Genomic DNA, 16,165 nt, shown 5'->3' on the forward strand with positions numbered 1-16,165 from the left:
AGTATGAACAGGAATATTTAATGTTCGTAAGGGCACCTGACTGTTGTTTTAAGAGAGACTTGAAAGATTGTGAACTCGTCCTTTAATGTTGTTATTTTGAAGGAAAGAACATCATTCTAACTTGTTGATTGCTTTAAACTCAGTTCAGTGTTCAAGGATCTTTGGTGTTATTTTTATATTTGTTATCAAAGACACCTGTTTCATTCTCATACAGCAGTTCAATGACCTGTTTTACGTGTATATATAGACCGGAAGTGAGCGAGACGTGTCAGACTGCATCTTGCTGTCTAAAGAGGTGATATTTCACAATGAGGAGTGCTGCAGTTCTTCTGGCGTTGCTGCTCTGTCTGTCCTGGACGAGGGCTCAGGGTGTGAGTGGAGGGGGGACAGAGAGTGATATCACTCAGACAGATGTTCAGTCTGAGATCCTGGGTGTTAAAGCAACCAGTGATCAAACTAACATCACCCCTGATATCTGGGCTGAGCTGAAGGAGCTGAGAGACATGGTGATCCAACACAGTCTGGAGCTGAGGGAGATGGAGCAAGAGAATACAGGTTCATTCACATAGTGCTAAATCAGATTCATGCAATTTTCACATATTATACATTTTAATGTCATTTTACACTTGACTGCTGATCGACTGTAAACCTTTCATAATAGTAACTATAAATGTGTTCACAGATTTGAAGGCCAGATTGAACACTACTGAAAATGTGGTGGAGGAGCTCAAGAGGGAGAACACTGGTAAGCTGCAAAACACACAGCTGCCAGTTTATTATATACACATACAGGTATTTCGAGAAGCTAGAGCAAGAGAATACAGGTTCATTCACATAGTGCTAAACACATTCATGCACTGTTCACATATTCATTACTTTTAGGACTAATTTACTGCTTTTATTCCAGCCGTAAAATCCAGACTGACAGCCAGTGAAATCAAGAATGCAGGTAGATATTTACATTTTATTAAATCATATATAATTAATTCATGTTTGTGATGCTTTTCCTGTCAAGCTCAAGAGTTAAATGTAACCAAATCTTTAAGGTGTTTACTGAGATTAATATCTAGGATTCAAAATGAACCTCTTGGTAAAAAACGTTAAATGTATTCACAGTTTTGGAGGCCAGAATGAATACAAGTGATAACAAAGTGGAGGAGCTCAAGAGAGAGAGCACAGGTAAAAAAAAAAAAAAGTCACAAGTAAAAATGCCCTTTTATGTTAGAGAACATGTTGTTGTTTTAAGCTACAAGATGTGTAGGCCAAAAAGTGATGAAAGAGGAGTAAAAAGATCTATTTAGCAGAAAAAGTTTGACATATTGATAAAAAATTTACATGTGGATGTTAATCTTCATTTATTTCCTACTCTATTGCAGATCTTTTGGTCAGAGTAACAGCTACTGAGAATAAGAATACAGGTAGGCCTACATAGTAATCAAGGAAAAATGTGAAACTGCTAACCATAGTTCTTCTTTACAGTAAGAGTTTTAAATGTATTTACAGTGTTGGAGGCCAGAATGAATGCCAGTGAAAATTTGGTCAAGGAGCTCCAGAGAGGTAAGCTTAAAAAAATCAAAATGTGAAAACTGAGTATATTATGTTGGCAATGAGAAAATATTTAGTGAGGTTAAGATAAAGGTAAGTTTCATTAATGATGTTTTGGTGGGAACACTTTAAACATCACAGAGCACAGGTAATCTACAAAAAAAAAAAAAAAAAAAAGGCAAAAATAGCATCATATGATAGAAATATAAACATATTTAGTGAGAAAATGATGAAAATAAAAGGTTCATAATAAAGTTTTTGTTAAAAATGTTACAGTTTTGGAGGCCACAATAAACAGCAGTAAAAATCTAGTTTTATTCATGCATTTTTCACATATTACCAATTTTCATGTCATTTTACACTTGACTGTTGATCGACTGTAAATCTTTCATAATAGTAACTAGAAATGTGTTCACAGATTTGGAGGCCAGATTGAACACTGCTGAAAACATGGTGGAGGAGCTCAAGAGGGAGAACACTGGTAAGCTGCAGAATCCACAGCTGCCAGTTTATTAGATACACATACATGTATTTCAAGTTCCAGTTATGTAGTTGACCTCCTTTACAATAAAAATGATGAATGTGTTCACAGCGCTGGAGGCCAGAATGAGCTCCAATGAGCTCCAGGTGGAGGAGCTCAAGAGAGAGAATGCAGGTGAGCTGCTTATATCATTATTAAAAAGTCAAAATGTCATATTATGGTAGCAGTGAGAATGGCAACGGTAAATCGAGGGTCATCCTCTGTGCAGCAGGATGCAGAGTGACATGAATACAGTTATTAAATGAGGCAGATGTGACATTTTGCAGCTGTTACTGATGTGAGAGGAAAATATTCTCTCTATGTGTGTCTTCCACATTCACACAGAACGACCAAAGGTGGCGTTTTCTGTCGGCCTTACTGACGCAGGAGCAGTTGGACCCTTCACTACTGACATCACACTTAAGTTCAGTAAAATTTTCACCAATATCGGCCAGGCTTATAACCCATCTACAGGTACATATACCTCTTTCACCTTCTCACACTGGTTTTATTTGAATTATTACATGGTCTTATAGATTTATGATCCCTTTTTTTGGAATTGCCTTTTCATGCATAACTTTTAGTTGTCCAAGTGTTGAATATCTCTCATGAAATTGTCTGTCTCACCATTTTTCACATTCTTTTCTTTGTTTGTATTTCTTGTCTTCTTAGTAGGCTAGTTCTGGGTTGGAAGCTCTTATAAAGCTCTTTCAGATAAAGTATGTTATACTGGGATATACATGATGAAGTATTATGTAGCTATTTTTATTCTATTTGGCAGTTTTTTTTTATTTTAATGGGTGCTTCTGTGAAAGCTTTGATAGTTCTCACTTGTATTTGGTTTGGTTTGTGTTTTCACTCAATTGACTCCTTGATTAGATTTCTAACACCAACTAACATAACGGATTTGGCAACAAATTCCCAGAGTTAGACACACACCTATAGAGCCTGACAAAATTAATTAAAAGACTGAATCCTCCTTTTTTGCAGGTATCTTTACAGCACCAGTCAGAGGAGCCTACTACTTCAGAGTCACCTGGTTTGAAATACGGACTTCAAATTGGATAGGTATTTACTTGTATCACAATGACAAGAGAATTAATGGTAGTTTCGATGCAAATGATGACACTGGTTTTATCACTGTGTCTAATGGATTTGTTCTTCAAATGGAAAAGGGAGATGTGATCTACATGGTTCTCTGCTCAACCTTCGGTGTTTTTGATGATTATGAAAATCGTACCACTTTTAGTGGATTCCTACTTTTTCCTATGTGAGGTCTGCTGTAAAAACACCCACAGTTGATTGCATGAAGTCTCAATGTTACAATATTAAAAATATGAAATCCAAATAATCTGTTTGTGTGTGTATTTTTGTCTGTTTACATGAACAAGACACAGGATGAAAAAGTTCTCTACTGACAATATCAAACAACCTCTCCACAGTTTAAAAAACAAGTTACATTTTAGTGTTTGTTTGTTTTTGTTTTTTTTTTAGGAAAAAATAAAAATAAAAATAATACTAAACCAAACCCATCCTGCAAAACCTGCAAATGCATCCAAACCCAAACAGATCACGCCCTCTACTTATTTATTTTTATTTCTTTTAAATTTTTTCTTTCCTGTCTTCACATGCTGTCCCCTGTTACCTATCTGTGTCCTTTTATGTTTTGTAAACCAATATCATCTCTTGTTGTCTTTGTATTAATTAGTATGTCCATATTGTCTATATATGTATGCACTTATCAGTGAATAAAAAAACATTCTAGTGTTAATGAATATGAGGAGGATGTCATATGTAAAAAAAATAATTTCACAAAGCATTTTGAAGAAAAGTACAACTCCTGTAGTAGCGACAATATTCTATGACTCCATACACAACTGTTTTATGAAGCGAGAACACAGCAACCTTATTGTGAAAAATGTTACAGTTTTGGAGACCAGAATAAATACCAGTGAAAATGTGGTTGTGGAGCTCAAGAGAGACATCATGGGTAAGCTACAAAAACATCATTAAAAAATAAAAATTGCATATAATTTCTCTCTCTCTCTCTCTCTCTCTCCTCACTCTCCTGTGCCTGTGTTGGACGCTCTAAAGGTACGTTGCTTCTCTCCTGCACTCCCTTAATTCTATCCTTTAGCGTTTAGCTCGTTAGCTGGCTGAGTCTACAGCTGGTGTAGATGGACGTCACCACCAGCTGATTGGAGTCGCTGCTGTTTTGCTGTTTGCTGTGTCGCCGCTGCTGCTCCGTGTGCTCAATGTACACCCGCTGCTGCCGTGCTGTTGCCACAGCTTCGCTTGGTCCCCGACTGTCTCTCGGCTGGTTGGCTGCCTCTCTCTCCCTCTGTCGCCGTACTTGCTGCTGTTTGCTGCATCGCTGGGGGCTTCCACGGTGGCGCTGTTAGGGTGGCGTTAGGCCGCCTTGCCGTTGACTCTAAACACCTGAGCTGTGTGTGGGACTAACTCTTTTTTTTTTTTTTTTTTAATGTTATTTATCGTGTGAATGTGTCGAGTTAATCTTTTGTTTATCTTGGTTAATTTGGTTTAGCCCCCCCCCCGTTGGTAACTGTTATTTCCTTTCAGTGGCTGCAGGCCGGTGGTGGTGGTGACCCTCCCTTTTGTGTGCAGTGTCTTCCCTGGGATCGCAGTTGATTTTCACAATGTGTGTGTGTGTCTGGGTGTTTGAGTTTTACTTTTTTTATTTTTTTTTAAATTTATTTCCCCCCCCTTCTGGTATGAATGTGTTGTCATTTTAAATTGTATTTATAATAAAGTGTACCATTTTGTAAGTATCTGGAACCACGTTTTCTCTTGCCTCCAGTAAACAAACCTGTGTCCTATTGATAATGGTGATAATGCTTTGGGTGAAATTCCCAAGGTGGCGTTGTCTGGCAACTTAACTGATTGTGTTAATATAACTCCGTTGAGCGCTGCGGCGACATGTTGTAAAGAGGATTATCAAACTAAGACTAAAGAAATGTCTCAATGTTTTAGACAAAGGAGATATGACCAGACACTCATTGATCAAACTGTTGGAAAAAGCTAAGTGTGGATAGGAAGAATTATTAAATCCTCCCCCTAAACACACTGAATACTGTACGGCATCTATGCAAGTCAAACAGATTATAAGCAAACACTGGAAAATCCTAGAATGTGACCCAAGTTTGAATCATTTGTCATCCTCTAGACCTCATTTTTGCTTCAAAAGAGGCAGAAATGTCAGAGATACTGTTGTCAGATCTATGTATAAGGAATCTGCACAAACTAATTGGCTTTCTCAACAAGTGTATGGAAACAATAGATGTGGAAAATGTACACACTGTTCAAACACATTTGATACCAAGACATTTAATCACCCTCATACAGGAAAAACATATGATATAAAAGAATTCACTAACTGTCTTTCTACACATGTCATTTACATCTTGAAATGCCCATGTGGCTAATGTATGTAGGCCAAACAAAGCACCATCTCAAACTGAGAGTTTCTGATCATAAGGCTGCCATTAGAAATGGAAATGTGGTTTAGGCCATTGTTAGACACTATAAGGAGAAAAACCCTTGGGTCAGCTACTTCCCTCAAATTTATCAGCATTGAAAGAGTGTGACCCAGTCCAAGAGGTGGTCATTTGATTAACCAGTTCTTAAGAAGGCAACTAAATGAAACACAGGATTTGAGTTATTTTCTGTGATATGTTAATATTAACTTGTATCGCTACGCAGGCTATTGGACTATTAGGGAGAGATGAACCACTAGGCAGTCACCTTTCCCATTTAGTGATGTAGAGGGACAGCTGTAGATCGATCATCCTGTTCACAGGAGATAGTCTTTCTAATGAAGTTTAAATTATGTAAAATTCTTGTAACTCTGTAATATTAATCATGTCATGTTTTTTCGAAATATGTACTTTTATTGTCATGCCCTTTGTAAAATGCTCACTTTTAAAAGATGAAGACAGTGATAATAAGTCATGTGACTCAGATGTATTCATCCCACCTGTGAGTACTCATGCAATTGTGCTGAGTGAACCTGAAGAAGCTACAGGCGAAACGCGTTGTTCGCTCCTAATAAAATCACAGTAAAGTCATCTCAGTGTGCGGTGGTTCATTTTAATTTTCACATAATCTAATTTTAATTTAATTTGAATTTTATTACTTTGTTTGACAAGGACAGTGCATATTAATAACAATTCTGAAAATATGCCAGAGTTAGCGAGAAAGGCTAATTTTCATCTGTTGTCCTGGGCAGGCAAAGAGTTGGAAGCACAAATATTACGAATAAAAGCTTTGAAAATACAATCAACAATGAAAGCGGTGAAAATATACCGATACAAACAAGCCTGCATTACATAGAGACAAGAAACACAGGTCTTCAGACACAAAATCAACAATGGCATGACAACACATAAAACAAATAGCATGACAACACAATGTTAGGACTGGTAAAGTGTGGATATTACATACAAAGCTTATGATAAACAAGAGCAGCTCTTACACTAAGCATAAATAATGACAAGACATCAAAGAACACAAAAACACCTCATTGTTCTAGTGTTCACAAGTTTGATTTTTAACCCTTAGATGCATACGTGGGTCAAAAATGATCCGATGAGGTTGTTTTCTTGAAATATCTTCGTAATGAAAAATTGTTATCATTTCATATTCCAGGTATTCCTCAAAAAACATGTTTTTGATATAATGCCATTTACATTTTTAACTTACCTTTTATACATTTTAAGAAATTGTAGTTTTTGTACTACTACCCCAAGCTTCCATAAGTGGGTCAAAAATCACCCGCATGCATTTTCTATGGAATCCAATGGGAACCTTTGATTCTTATCAACTGTGGCTGTCAGGAATAAATTAACTGTGGACCACACAGACTATCAGAAGTGTCACCCCTCAGGAAGATTATTTTACACAGCAAGAGCTGATACGTGTAAGTATTATCTTCATATAATATTGTGTGTGTGTCTTTCATGACTGTTATTATTTATCAACAAATTAGCCTACTTTATAACTAGCCAACACTAGCTAGCTAACTAAGATAGCTAACATTACTATATGTATTGTCTGTGTGTGTGTGTGCGTGTCATTCATGATTGTTGTGTGAAAGAGTATGTTATTATTTATCAACAAATTAGCCTACTTTATAACTAGCTAACACTAGCTAGCTAACTAATTTAGCTATCATTACTATATGTAGTGTGTGTGAGTGTATTTATTTATATAGCTACATATCGATCTATTGAAAACATTACTCTTATGTTTCCTCATCCAAGGTGTCATGGCTGCTAGATAAAACAGGGAAAAGAGAGAGGAACTGTCAATGACTGGACAGTTACACTCATACAAACAAACACACACACACACACACACAATGGATGTTCACATTTTTCTATTGCTGTTCTGGGTAATTTTCTTTTTCAAAAATGTTAAGTGAAAAATAAAGATATTTCAAACATGAAATCATTCTTGTGTGGACCTAAATATAATACTAAATATTATACAAGTGATTATTCTTAACCAAAATGACAAAAATGGCATAAAAACACATTGATTCTAATATGGGTCATTTTTGACCCACTTATGGAAGAGTGTAGGGTCCAGTCACTCGTGCATCTAAGGGTTAATGAACCAGGCTTTTAATGTTGTGGTGAATGAATGGTAGTTGGCACAGTTTCTTATGTATTGTGGTAAATTGTTCCAATCTTGTGATGCTCTGACAGAAAAAGCAGATTGGCCAAAACTACTTTGTCTTCGTGGAATAAGACAATCTCCTCTAGTTGTTGCTCTGGTAGTTCGGCTTGTTTTTAATGTGATGTAAGTACAGAGTGGTGGAGGAGCTGTATTGTGTAATACCTTGAAGACAATACACAGTCTACTGTATTTAACCATGTTTTCCCAGCTTAATAAGTTGTGCTTTTTCAAATATTGCAATGATGGTATCCTTGTGGCTTCATGTCTAGAGTTTTTATTGTTTGTTTGTACAGAGATTCTATTGGCTTTAGCGTGGTTTTATTGACATGTCCCCAACTTGTCAGACAGTACGTGATGTGTGGGAAGATCATTGTGTTCATGAACACTTTTGCTGCATTAATGTCTATATATGTCTATTTAACATATCCCCTCTTTTTCAGATCTTTTGGTCAGAGTAACAACAACTCAGAATAAGAATACAGGTAGGCCTACATAGTAATCAAGACAAAATGTGAAAACTGCAGACCATAATCCTATTTCACAATAAAAGTGATAAATGTGTTCACCGTGTTGGAGGCTAGAATGAGCTCCAGGTGGAGGAGCTCAAGAGAGAGAATGCAGGTGAGCTGCTTAAATCATTATTGAAAGTCAAGATGCTGCTATCAGCATCAAACTGACTGCAGTGTCACTATATTGTGTGGTTGAAAAGCAGTATGTCAGTGAGGAAAATATTTTACAAACAAAAGATGCAGTTACATTTCTCAGAGACTGCACATCAGTGACGTTTTCAATATGCACATCTTCCACATTTATACAGACTGACCAAGGGTGGCGTTTTCAGTTGGTCTTACTGATGCAGGATCAGTTGGACCCTTTGATACTGAAATCGCACTTAGGATAAGTAAAGTCTTCACCAATGTCGGCCAGGCCTACAACCCAACTACAGGTATTCAGCTCTTTTATATCCAGTTTTCAGTACTGATGTGAGGAGAAGTTCTGACCCCTCACTGATTTTCTCCTCTGATGCAGGTATCTTCACAGCCCCAGTCAGAGGAGCCTACTACTTCAGATTCACCTTGTGGGACAACCATAGTTCAGCTTGGATGGGTGCTAATCTTTATCACAATGACAAGAGAATCATGTACAGTTTAGACGGCAATGACAGCATTGGATATGTCACTGTGTCTAATGCTTTAATTCTTCAACTAGAAAAGGGGGGCGTGATCTACACGACTCTCTAGTCAGACTACGTTGTTGCAGATGAGAGTGACAATCCCACCTTTGATGGTTTTCTGCTTTTCCCTCTGTGAATGCAGCTGTAAAGTACCCACAGTTAATATTACACAGTTTCAACATTACTATGTTAAAAAATATAAGCATTTATAAAATCAAAATGACTGTTCTGTGTTTTTGTCTGGTTAGATGAAGAAGACTTAACAAGTCATATAACATTCTCACCTAAACCATAAAAGAAATACATTTTATAAAGAAGTTAACTTTAACTGTTAAACCCATGTTAGTGAATGTATCACATCTTGCCTGGACTTTGTTTGTTTTTCTGGACTTTTTGTGTTCTTTGGGGTTTCCTGTGTTTCACTTCTGTTGTCAGTCCTTCTGGTCATATGATTTTGCTTGTTATTATTTGGGTGGTGGGTTAGAGGACTGCATTATTTAGTTTATAGTGTTGTGTACTTAAGCTTATGTAATTCTGGGATGGTTTAATTTATGTTGGGTTGTGATTTAGAGTATTGTATTTTCTGGGTTTTGGTTTTCTGTTGCTCTGTGTTTCCTTGTGTGTTCATGTACTCTTCCACACTTGCCCTGCATTAGTCCTGCCCTGCTCTATTTGCCCCACACCTGCCCTGTTAGCCTCATCAGCCCTGCCCTGCTCCCTGTGTTTCCTGAGCCAATCGGCTCTCTGTCTGTTCACTCCCCTCTCCTGAGTTCTCCACCCATCTCCCCACCTGCACCTCATCTCCTCGTTAGTTCAGTTACTTTGTAAGTCCTGGTTTTCTGTTCAGTATTTGTTGGATCATTTGTTTTGCCCTGTTCAGCTTTTTCTGTGTTGCCCTGTTCTGTCCTTTACTGCTTTGAGAATAAAGAAGATCTTCGTCAACTCTGCATGCCGGTCTCTGCATTTGGGTCCATTCCTGCTATTCTACACTCCATGACAGAATGACCACAACCCCCACAGTGACACTCTGTGGATCCATCTATGCACCTTAGAGCTTTATATAGTGCAGTAGAGTCTTTACATATTTGGACAGTACATGTTTTTTGTTGTGTTGGCTTTGCTCTGCAGCAGTATTTGCAATAAATTCTTTAAAAACACACATTAATACACATCAGATGAACCATGACCCAGTTGTAGCCCTTTACAACCTGAGTCTGGGAAACAAACATACACACTTTTGAAAGATCAAAGACTGAAATTGCTCTTATCAACGATTTAGTTCTCATGATCATTCAACATTAATGTACTGTAGTTTTTTAAGGATTCACTACAAATGATTTTAAAGAATATCATTCTAACTAGTTGTTTGCTTTAATTTCAGTTCAGTGTTCAAGGGTCTTTGGTGTTATTTTTACATTTGTTATCAGACACCTGTTTAATTCTCATACAGCAGTTCAGTGACGTTTATGTGTATATAAAGACAGGAGCTGAGGGACACGTGTCAGACTGCATCTTGCTGTCTAAAGAGGGAGGTACAGGCACTTGCACAGATAGACCTCAAAGGGGGGCTTGAGGACCTGCCCTTTTGGCCTTCTAGAGAGAAAGTTCCCCCTTTCAGGGGTGTTTTTTTTAAATAGATAAATAAATTCTTGTTATTCCTGCTACATCCAGTGTGAGACAACAATATACTCAGTATCTCATCTTGTTTCTGAGTGTCACTGACAGAGAATTTATATTAGTGTATGTTAGTGTTAATATTTTACCGTGAGGTAAAGTGACTGTATGTGACAGAACGTGGAACGTGTGTGGCGCTAACATTCAGTGTGGGGAGGGGGACTATTATTGTCATCACACATCCAATGCAAAATGACTATGGATACTGTCATGTAACATGTTTCTCCAAGTTGTTTAAGTCAGTCATAAAGTTGTGAAAAAGGTTTGCATCTTTATCCCCCAAAAGCTACAAGATAACAACGATGTAATTCACTTAAGAAAAACAACGAAATTAAGGGTGAATCAGTAGTGGTAGTGAGGAAGCCCGTTTGTAATCCTCATCCTTGCTTGGCAAATGTGCAACGGATTAAGGCTGGATGCACTGATTAGACTAGGTCAAGCCTCACTTTTTCAATTATCCTGGATTTCTGAATTCTGCTTTTGTGCAACAGCCCTCAGGAACAAAGACCATGAATACAGGAAAAAACTCAGAACATACACAGCACAAAAGCAGACGACTTGACAAAGACCAAACTGAAAACTGGACTATGAGTTCACAGAGTGTGATTGCAAACTAGACACAGGGAGGGAAATGAGACACAGGTGAAACAGATGAGGTTATCAAACACAGGAAGTAAAGGTGACAAGACACAAGGAGAAAATATTTCAAAATAAAACAGGAACTAAAGTAAACAGACAACAGGTGACACAACACACGGGCAGACTGGGAGCAGATGAACTGGGGAAGACACTAGGAACAGGGCTGGGCTAACCAGGGTGATGCAGGGCAGGTGAGAGGAGGTACACATAAACACAGGAGGAACAGACAAGGGAAATAGAGAAAGAAATGAAACCAGGCAACATAAATGCAACACTGAAACTCAAGAGAATAAAATACAAAAAGAGTCCAAAAACCACAGAAAAAATCCAGGTAGGACGTGACAATGTCTATATATGTCTATTTAACATATTCATTTTTCCCATATATTGCAGATCTTTTGGTCAGGGTAACATCAACTCAGAATAAGAATACAGGTAGGCCTACATAGTAACCAAGACAAAATGTGAAAACTGCAGACCATAATCCTATTTCAGAGTAAAAGTGATAAATGTGTTCACAGTGTTGGAGGCCAGAATGAGCTCCAATGAAAACGAGGTGGAGGAGCTCAAGAGAGAGAATGCAGGTAAGCTGCTTAAATTATTATTGAAAGTCAAGATGCTGCTATCAGCATCAAACTGACTATAGTGTCACTATATTGTGTGGTTGAAAAGCAGTATGTCAGTGAGGAAAATATTTTACAAACAAGAGATGCAGTTACATTTCTCAGAGACTGCACATCAGTGATGTTTTCAATATGCACGTCTTTCACATTCACACAGACCGACAAAGGTGGCGTTTTCAGTCGGTCTTACTAACATAGGACATGTTGGACTGTTTGATACTGAAATCACACTTAAGTTAAGTAAAGTCTTCACCAATATCAGCCAGGCCTACAACCCAACTACAGGTATTCAGCTCTTTTATATTCAGTTTTCAGTACTGATGTGGGGAGAAGTTCTGACCCCTCACTGATTTTCTCCTCTGATGCAGGTATCTTCACAGCCCCAGTCAGAGGAGCCTACTACTTCACATTCACCTTGTGGGACAACCATAGTTCAGCTTGGATGGGTGCTAATCTTTATCACAATGACAAGAGAATCATGTACAGTTTAGACGGCAATGACAGCATTGGATATGTCACTGTGTCTAATGCTTTAATTCTTCAACTAGAAAAGAGGGACGTGATCTACACGACTCTCTAGTCAGACTACGTTGTTGCAGATGAGAGTGACAATCCCACCTTTGATGGTTCTCTGCTTTTCCCTCTGTGAATGCAGCTGTAAAGTACCCACAGTTAATATTACACAGTTTCAACATTACTATGTTAAAAAATATAAGCATTTATAAAATCAAAATGACTTTTCTGTGTTTTTGTCTGGTTAGATGAAGAAGACTTAACAAGTCATATAACATTCTCACCTAAACCATAAAAGAAATACATTTTATAAAGAAGTTAACTTTAACTGTTAAACCCATGTTAGTGAATGTGTCACATCTTGCCTGGACTTTGTTTGTTTTTCTGGACTTTTTGTGTTCTTTGGGGTTTCCTGTGTTTCACTTCTGTTGTCAGTCCTTCTGGTCATATGATTTTGCTTGTTATTATTTGGGTGGTGGGTTAGAGGACTGCATTATTTAGTTTATAGTGTTGTGTACTTAAGCTTATGTAATTCTGGGATGGTTTGATTTATGTTGGGTTGTGATTTAGAATATTGTATTTTCTGGGTTTTGGTTTTCTGTTGCTCTGTGTTTCCTTGTGTGTTCATGTAATCTTCCACACTTGCCCTGCATTAGTCCTGCCCTGCTCTGTTTTCCCCACACCTGCCCTGTTAGACTCATCAGCCCTGCCCTGCTCCCTGTGTTTCCTGAGCCAATCGGCTCTCTGTCTGTTCACTCCCCTCTCCTGAGTTCTCCACCCATCTCCCCACCTGCACCTCATCTCCTCGTTAGTTCAGTTACTTTGTAAGTCCTGGTTTTCTGTTCAGTATTTGTTGGATCATTTGTTTTGCCCTGTTCAGTTTGTTCTGTGTTGCCCTGTTCTGTCCTTTACCGCTTTGAGAATAAAGAAGTTCTTTGTCAACTCTGCATGCCGGTCTCTGCATTTGGGTCCATTCCTGCTATTCTACACTCCATGACAGAATGACCACAACTCCCACAGTGACACTCTGTGGATCCATCTATGCACCTTAGAGCTTTATATAGTGCAGTAGAGTCTTTACATATTTGGACAGTACATGTTTTTTGTTGTGTTGGCTTTGCTCTGCAGCAGTATTTGCAATAAATTCTTTAAAAACACACATTAATACACATCAGATGAACCATGACCCAGTTGTAGCCCTTTACAACCTGAGTCTGGGAAACAAACATACACACTTTTGAAAGATCAAAGACTGAAATTGCTCTTATCAACTGTTTAGTCCTCATGATCATTCAACATTAATGTACTGTGGTTTTTTAAGGATTCACTATAAGTGATTTTATAGAATATCATTCTAACTAGTTGTTTGCTTTAATTTCAGTTCAGTGTTCAAGGGTCTTTGGTGTTATTTTTACATTTGTTATCAGACACCTGTTTAATTCTCATACAGCAGTTCAGTGACGTTTATGTGTATATTAAGACAGGAGCTGAGGGACACGTGTCAGACTGCATCTTGCTGTCTAAAGAGGGAGGTACAGGCACTTGCACAGATAGACCTCAAAGGGGGGCTTGAGGACCTGCCCTTTTGGCCTTCTAGAGAGAAAGTTCCCCCTTTCAGGGGTGTTTTTTTTAAAATAGATAAATAAATTCTTGTTATTCCTGCTACATCCAGCGTGAGACAACAATATACTCAGTATCTCATCTTGTTTCTGAGTGTCACTGACAGAGAATTTATATTAGTGTATGTTAGTGTTAATATTTTACCGTGAGGTAAAGTGACTGTAGGTGACAGAACGTGGAACGTGTGTGGAGCTAACATTCAGTGTGGGGAGGGGGACTATTATTGTCATCACACATCCAATGCAAAATGACTATGGATACTGTCATGTAACATGTTTCTCCAAGTTGTTTAAGTCAGTCATAAAGTTGTGAAAAAGGTTTGCATCTTTATCCCCCAAAAGCTACAAGATAACAACGATGTAATTCACTTAAGATGAACATCAGATGAACCATGACCCAGTTGTAGCCCTTTACAACCTGAGTCTGGGAAACAAACATACACACTTTTGAAAGATCAAAGACTGAAATTGCTCTTATCAACTGTTAAGTTCTCATGATCATTTAACATTAATGTACTATAGTTTTTTAAGGATTCACTACAAATGATTTGAAAAGAACATCATTCTAAATAGATGTTGGTTCAAGGATCGTTAAAGTTATTTTTATATTTGTTATCAGACACCTGTGTAATTCTCATACAGCGGGCCAGTGACCTGTTTTATGTGTATATAAAGATGGGAACTGAGTGAGACGTGTCAGACTGCATCTTGCTGTCTAAAGAGGTGATATTTCACAATGAGGTGCACTACAGCTTTTCTGGTGTTGCTGCTCTGTCTGTACTGGACGAGGGCTCAGGGTGAGAGTGGAGGGGTGACAGAGAATGATGTCACTCAGCAGGGACAGAGCAGAGACCTTTAGAGGGGCAGTTGCTCAAAGTTAAAAAGGGGAACATGGAACAAGATTTTAAAAAACCACATACACCAACATAATTTATAGCACAACCTGTTGAAGTATAGCAACTCATATTCAAGCAGAATGTAACATGGAATCTTACAACAAACTGCATCATACTTCAAGTATTTTTGTCTGAAGGACTCAGTTTATAATGTTTGACTGAACGACATATAAAACAATTTACTTTCAAAAACAAAAACCCCTGAATGGTGAAAAGGCTGCTTCTTTAAAGACATTTAGCATAAACATATTGTTTCTAAACAAAGAATATGCTTTTGATATGATGACAATCTCTGATCCAGACATAACATATAGCTCTTCAAATCCCATAATTACAAAGAAATAAAAAAAACAAAAAACATAGACAAGACATACAACAACTGGGATGGAAAGGGGAGAATCTTTAAAGACTATAAAATACAGCTAAAAATAACAGAGAGGCAGAGTTCAAAAGTAGTTCAAGAGACAGTGAGACAAAATCAGCTGCTACAGTCTTATCTTAAAACAAACTAAACCGCAAAAATATTTATAAATGCTTGGACTCCATTTGCTGTATTTCAGAACATGGTTGAAATACCTTATTGGATGTTTTAATTGTTTTTAAAATGGAGATGTCACTGAATAAAGACTCAACTTTGTAGGATTCTTTAATATACATTTTTCCAACCAAAATGAGAACAAAATGAATTGTGATTATTCACCACTGGATGTTTTTCTGATATATACAGTACTTTTCTGCTACTTCTACTTCTAGTCAGCACATCTTCAAGGTTTAAAACAATAAGAAACATCCACTGAGCTGCGATGTGTCATTTTCAGTTTTTCCAAACATGCTTGTCAGTAATGTGAAAATAGTCTCCCAAGTATTTAAATATTTACACAGAGATTTCTTTTTTTTTTTGCTGGTGTCTCACCTATTTCAACCATTTAACAGCTTGTGAAAACATCATGATAATAGAGTTGTTGTGTAGTGTTACTACCTGTATTAAAGGATTTGTTAGTCCTTTTATAGCAGGTTTCAAATTTGTGCTTTGACTTTTGTTTGTTAAGATGTCCTTTAGTTTACATTTGGATAACAGATTGTGCCTTTAAAAATATTTACCAGAACAGTAATTTATCTATATACAGCTGTAAGTTTCTTACCAGTTTTCCTGCTTTGAATGTGTTCATGTCTCTCCATCACCTGACACCTGGGCTGCTTCTATGTGTTTCTCTTTCCTCCTTTAACTGTTTCTTTCAATCTTGAATCAGTTGTGTCATCTTTAC

The 16,165-nt window shown here is 37.5% G+C and overlaps 2 long non-coding RNA genes and 1 pseudogene across 3 annotated transcripts; all 3 read left to right on the forward strand.

Moving 5' to 3' along the window:
* Positions 1–308: 308 nt before the first annotated feature.
* LOC121888018 lies at positions 309–3,367 on the forward strand (annotated as a pseudogene).
* A 3,507-nt stretch (positions 3,368–6,874) lies between these two features.
* On the forward strand, positions 6,875–9,878 carry LOC121888023. Of its 2 annotated transcripts, XR_006093115.1 has the most exons (4): positions 6,882–7,001; positions 8,203–8,383; positions 8,580–8,708; positions 8,792–9,878. It is a non-coding gene; the product is annotated as an uncharacterized LOC121888023 (long non-coding RNA). The 2 variants fall into 2 exon arrangements; XR_006093114.1 differs by having other exon boundaries at positions 6,875–7,001; positions 8,203–8,708.
* A 2,161-nt stretch (positions 9,879–12,039) lies between these two features.
* Positions 12,040–14,379, forward strand: LOC121888027. Its single transcript, XR_006093119.1, has 2 exons — positions 12,040–12,157; positions 12,241–14,379. It is a non-coding gene; the product is annotated as an uncharacterized LOC121888027 (long non-coding RNA).
* Positions 14,380–16,165: the final 1,786 nt, after the last annotated feature.

The sequence above is a fragment of the Thunnus maccoyii genome, chromosome 21, assembly GCF_910596095.1.
Source record: "Thunnus maccoyii chromosome 21, fThuMac1.1, whole genome shotgun sequence".
NCBI classification, from domain to species: domain Eukaryota; kingdom Metazoa; phylum Chordata; class Actinopteri; order Scombriformes; family Scombridae; genus Thunnus; species Thunnus maccoyii.